This window comes from Cicer arietinum, chromosome 6 (genome assembly GCF_000331145.2).
Source record: "Cicer arietinum cultivar CDC Frontier isolate Library 1 chromosome 6, Cicar.CDCFrontier_v2.0, whole genome shotgun sequence".
NCBI classification, from domain to species: domain Eukaryota; kingdom Viridiplantae; phylum Streptophyta; class Magnoliopsida; order Fabales; family Fabaceae; genus Cicer; species Cicer arietinum.
In genome coordinates, this window is record NC_021165.2 from 30,457,940 (window position 1) to 30,464,685 (window position 6,746).

A 6,746-nucleotide genomic window follows, 5' to 3' on the forward strand; every position below is an offset into this window, starting at 1 on the left:
GTCAGCTCAAAACAAAAGGGAAAAAAAAACCTGGATGACAGGGTTGAACATATGGTATTGTTGGGCTATGACTCAACTGGAGCCTACAAGCTGTATGATCCAAAAAAGAACAAGGTGATAATAAGCAGGGATATACCGGTGGATGAATCAAGAGGACGGGACTAGAAAAAGAGTGAAGCCAGCTCCAGCAGGGCAGCCAGCCTAAACAGACTAGCTACTCCAGTCAGGCCAGTCAGCAAGGGAATTGTAGTGGAATTGGATGAGAGGCAGTTAGCAGTCAGTCAGCCTGCTCCTGAACTTGTGAGGAGATATGAACGAACCAGGCAACCCTCAGTCATATTGTAGATATATGAAATAACATATGACTCAGCCATCAATGCAGATGGAGAATAATTCATTTTACCTTGTTGGTTGAATCAGAGCCAGCCAATGATGATGATGCCTTAAGTGACCCTAGATGGAGACAAGCAATGGAAGAAGAGCTCAAAAACATAGAAAAGAACCAAACTTGGGAGCTGATGACCCTGCCAGTACACAAGAAACCAATTGATGTGAAATGGGTCTACAAAATAATATTGAAACCTGATGGGCAGATTGCAAGGTACAAGGCCAGACTTGTAGCAAAGGGATTCTTGCAAATGCCTAGACTGGACTATGAAGAAGTATTTGCACCAGTGGTCGGGATTGAAATAGTGAGGTTGGTAGTGTCAATGGCTAGTTACAAAGGTTGGTCTATGCATCAGTTGGTTGTCAAATGTGACAATGAGCATGGAGTTTATGTTAAGAAGAGAGCAGCAACACCTGCACTACTGATATGCCTATATGTAGATGATTTATTGTTGACTGGAAGCAATGAAGCAGAGATTCACGAATTCAAAATTAGAATGGAGAAGAAATTTGAGATGATTGATGTAACACCTCGTTTTTCAAAGCGAGGGTATATTTTTTTTTTCAAAAGAATTTAAAATAAAGCAGAGAAATAAATAAAGAAATGCCTTTGGATAAATAATTGAGTCATTATAATTTACAGGCAGCGGAAAAGTTACTCCAATTATAAATCCAAACCATTTACCCAACAACAAATGGTACATGTAACCCATCGAAAATAACATGTCAAGCTGACAATATTAGTATAGGTACAGTCTTCCATTTTAAAATAAATGCAATACAAAAGAAAGGCATCTGATCCCTCTATGCCAACCTAATCTGATCATTTTACAACACAACTAAACACCCTGACTGATCTCCACGCGCCCCGTGAGATTCTCCTAACGTAGCTGCAGTCAAGCGTTCCCACCTCCATTTCCGTCCGTAGGGTAAGAACCGGTAGGATCGTCCTGACTCTCATCTGAGGGCAAAGCCCAGATTTCCACAATAATTGTAAAGGTCACCAACCGAAAATAACAGTTAACACATAACATTTAAGTTTTAAATGCTAAAAATCACTTTACAACCAAGCATGCACCTTAGCAGGATTTTCAATATGCGAAAAGTTCATACAATACTTTGCCAGTTAAAATGAAAGTAAAATGAGGTTCTCAATCCCCTAATAATAACAAAACAAATCAAGACATGGATAGTTTCATGAGCAAACAACCATACAACTAAAACTGAGGATTTTCACTGAGCAAATCGATTGGGCAATCGATTGGGGTGAAGATTTTTAATGAAAATAGAATCCTGGGCTGAATCAATCGATTTGGCAATCGATTGACAGGATAACGGAGCCCCTGACTTAATACCAATCGATTTCCAAATCGATTTCCTGAAGGTTTTTAGTGAAATTTTGAACTCTGGCTTGATTCAATCGATTGGGCAATCGATTGACAGGATAGCTGAGCCCCTGACTTAATGGCCAATCGATTTCCAAATCGATTTGGTCGAATATGGATGAGTCCCTGACTTAGGCCCAATCGATTGGGCAATCGATTTCGTAAATGATTTTCGAAAAACTGATTACAAAATCGATTGGCTAATCGATTTTGTCCATTTGGCCAAGTCCCTGTTTACTATCCAATCGATTGGGAAATCGATTTACCTGTGTATTCTTTCAAAAATTCATAAACTAACTCAATCACGTTCATGCATAATCCCAATTCTTAACACTTAACACTGATAACACAATTACTACGACATCATGGATTTCGAAATGGTATTGCAATCAAACATGTTATCACCAAATTCCAAAACATAACACTTAGCATTTATAACACATTACTACACAAACAAAATGAACCAACAGTTCACAAATCAACAGGGTGTAGTCTCTCGCGGACAAACACAATTCCCTCAGGAACGTAAGTCGTAAACGTACTACCTATCACGGGTCCGTACCGTTTACCGAGGTGCCACCTATCCCGGGTCAGCACAACTTACCAAAACATACACGAGTAAACGAGACATTAAGAGATTCCCCATTCTTAATTCTCATCTAACTTAAACCAGGGCGTAGTCTCTCACGGACAAACCCCTGCGCAGTCTCTCACGGACAAACGCAATTCCCGCAGGAACGTAAGTCGTAAACGTACTACCTATCACGGGTCACAACTTAACACTTAGCAATTCCTACGCGATTACTACGACACACGAAGGTTCGATAACCATCATACTCACACACAATACACAACACATAGCACTTAACACCTTCATCTCAGTTATCACGATAAATCAAAATTCGAATCACTCAATCATAAACTCAAATCAAACATGACTCGCGTGCCAGGCACCCTAATGCAATGCGTATATGCCAAAATGCATGGACTCGGAATTCCAAACCAAAACCCTCCTCGAAGGGCCGTAAATCATAATTGTACCGCCTATCGCAGGCCAAAGTACCAATTACCGAGGTGCCACCTATCACGGGTCAGCACGATTTACTAAAATGCGTAAATCATAAACGTACCACCTATCACGGGTCAGTACAGTTACCATGGTGTCACCTATCACGGGTCAACTCGATTTTCTAAATAGTAACTCGTAAACGTACCACCTATCACGGGTCAGTACAGTTTACCGAGGTGTCACCTATCACGGGTCAACACGATTTACTAAAAGAAAAAGCGGGAATCGTAAACGTACCGCCTATCACAGACCAGTACTGTTTACCTAGGTGCCACCTATCACGGGTCAGCACAATTCACCAAAAATGTAAATCGTAAATGTACCACCTATCACGGGTCAGTACAGTTACCATGGTGTCACCTATCACGGGTCAACACGATTTACTAAAAGAAAAAGCGGGAATCGTAAACGTACCGCCTATCACAGACCAGTACTGTTTACCTAGGTGCCACCTATCACGGGTCAGCACAATTCACCAAAAATGTAAATCGTAAATGTACCACCTATCACGGGTCAGTACAGTTACCATGGTGTCACCTATCACGGGTCAACACGATTTACTAAAATGTAAATCGCAAACGTACAACCTATCACGGGTCCGTACAGTTTACCAAGGTGTCACCTATCACGGGTCGACACAATTTACCAAATGAAATGCATGAGCATACACAGACTCCATTCACAACAATCGTTAAGCAAATGCAGATATTAAAAGATTCCCCATTTTTAATACCCATTTAACTTAAACGACTTTCAAACAACATTAATTAAATAAGTCATTAAGAGATTCCCCGTTCTTAATACCGATTTAACTTAATGATTTTCAAAACAAAACGTTAAGCAAACAGTCATATTAAGAGATTCCCCATTCTTAATACTCATTTACCGAAACGATTTTCAAAAACGATAGTTAAGTAACCGAGACATTAAGAGATTCCCCATTCTCAACGCCCAGTTAACTTAAACATTTTCCTCAAATACACATTAAGTAAACCGAGGTATTAAAAGATTCCCCATTTTTAATACTCGTTTAACTCTAATGGTTTTCAAATTCCACAGAAACAAATTCAAACATACTTTCACATTCAAACCATAATTCACAACAACCACACCAATTAACAAACATCAAGTACGAACACACCAAATACAACGAACACAAATCACGCAACATAACACCCAGATACATCAAATTTCATTTACCACGAAACATTCATCACTATAAACAAAACCTAACTCTAAGGTTTTTACCCATAACGCACTAGTTTCGTTTTTCCCCAAATCGATACATTTAACCCTAACAAATTCCTTCCCACACAACTACAGATAAGTCCCTAATGCAAGCTAGAAGTTTGGAAGGAGCCCTTACCTCAACGTTAGCTTTATCGTGCGTTTCCGGTACCGCGAGAAATTCCGGTAAAATCTCCGCTCGCAACGCCGCTTCCAAATTAGTTCACTAGCACCGTAGCGTGGTGGTGAGCAACTTTCCCTTCTATCTCTTCGAGAAATGAGGTTTGGATCTAGAAGAAACGGAGGGGTTTGTGTTTGGATCTCAAAAACCGTTTTTCTTCGTTTTCGAATCAAAGAGGAAGAGTGGAGTTGCGAAAACCTTGATCTAACTCTCACCCAACCTTGGGTCACTAGCTTTGAAGGAAAGGAAGCAACGAAAACGAAAAATGGAGAAAGGATGGATTTTTGGTTTTCTTGCGTGAACCTGAGGAAGGAGATGGAAATTGGAAATTTCCTTCCTTTCTTTTTCTTTCCTTTGTTTTTCCTTTCTTCCTTTTTCCTTCCTTCCTTCATATACTATTTTCTTTTCCTTTTCCTTCCTTCTAGTTTTCCTTTCTTTTTTCCTCCAAACAAACATATATAAATATAATAAATATAACTTAACAAATATCTCAAAATCTAGATATTTATTAAATTACCGTTTCGCCCGAAACGCCTTAAATTCTCCGTAAAGGATTTTCCGCAGTTAAATTCAATTTATTTATCGACGAGAAATTCTAATTGGCATCGAAATACCTTTTTGATTAAAAAACTCCAAAATATTATTAACTTTGGCTTAAAAGCCTCCGAGCCAAAATCCAAAATACGCCAAAAATACATAAATGGTACTTTAAAATTACGGGTCTTACAATTGATCTAGGCATGTTATCATACATCCTTGGTATTGAGTTTGTAATCAAAGAAAATGTAATTTTTATGCACCAAAAGAAGTATACTAATGATGTACTAAGGAGATTCAAGATGCAAGACTGCAATTGCACTGAAACTCCAACAGAAACAGGTCTAGTCCTATCAAAAGAAAACAATAAGGAGGTGGTCGATTCTACAACATTCAAGCAATTGGTAGGATCATTAAGGTACTTGTGCAACACACGGCCAAACATAGCTCGCAGTGTTGGACTAGTTAGTAGGTACATGGAAAGGCCTAGAACATCTCACTATTTGGCAGCTAAAAGAATTTTGAGGTACATCACGGAAACAAGTGAGCTGGGACTACACTATGCTAAGAAGCAGATTGGAAATGAAGCTGATCTGATTGGGTTTACTGATGCAGATTGGTGTGGAGATAAAGATGATAGGAATAACACCTTTGGCTATGTTTTCATGATAAATGAGTCACCAATCTCATGGTGTTCAAGGAAGCAAAGCATAGCGGTATTGTCTACTTGTGAAGCTGAATATGTAGCTACATCAATGGGAGCTTGCCAAGCTATATGGTTGGATGAATTAATGACAGAGCTGGGACTAAGAGGCAATGAGGCTGTGAAGATGAAGATTGATAATAAATCAGCCATAGACCTAGCAAAACACCCAAGTGTTCATGGAAGAAGCAATCACATAGAAACTAGATACCACTTCTTAAGGGATCAAGTTACAAAAGACAAAATAAAATTGGAGCATTGCAGCACCAAGGATAAAAAGGCTGACATCCTCACAAAATGCTTGAAGAAGGTGAAGTTTCAAGAGATAAGGAACAAGCTTGGAGTAACACTACCTTAATCATGATGAATTAGGAAGTGTTAGTTATGGTTAATTCAAAATGATTGTAATAGGATGGTAATTCAGTTAAGATGGTTAAGAGTTTGTTAAGAAAGTTAGTTAGTCAGTTGAAGTGCAACTATTCAAAGTGTTTGATAATTTTGAAAAGTTGGGCACTTTTCTTGCAAAGCAACTGTATAAAAGAATTCAATTCAATCCAATTCAATATACTTTCAGTTTTCTTATTCTTTCTAAAATGTGTTCCACCACATTAGACCAGTGAAATTGTTAGATGACATATCCAAATGAGATATGTGCCTAAGATTTCCAATAGAGTTAGGTAATAATAAAGAGAATTTTGTGAAACTCGCTCTAATGTTATGAACAGCTTCACTCAGTGAGTAGTCTAGAAAAGAACCATGGAGATTGTAGTTATGAAATAAGTTTATAACTAGATTATGGCCCGCTGCGCGGATAATAATTAATTAATTTTATAAGTTTTATAAATAATATTTTATGTATTATAAATATAGTTATCTTATAATATTACTTTATTGATTTGTAATAATTGAATATGATTAGGAAAATTAAAATGAGGAAAAATCATGTTTATCACAATCATCTAATTTAATTTTTAAAATATTTTGTAAAATTCGTATGATAACTTATTATATAGGATAATTGTTTGACTCATTGTACTTTGATTGTTAATTTATTTTTCAACATATAATAGTATTTGTATTTATTTGACGAAATAAAATGTAAAATACAAACCCAAAAATAAGATGTAAAAATTTATAAATACGATTTACTATTTAATATTTTTTATTTTAAAAAAATATTAATGTTGAATTATTTTGTAGCGTAGTCTAAATTTATTTGTTTTATTATTATGATATTTTAATTGCGAGCATGAGAAG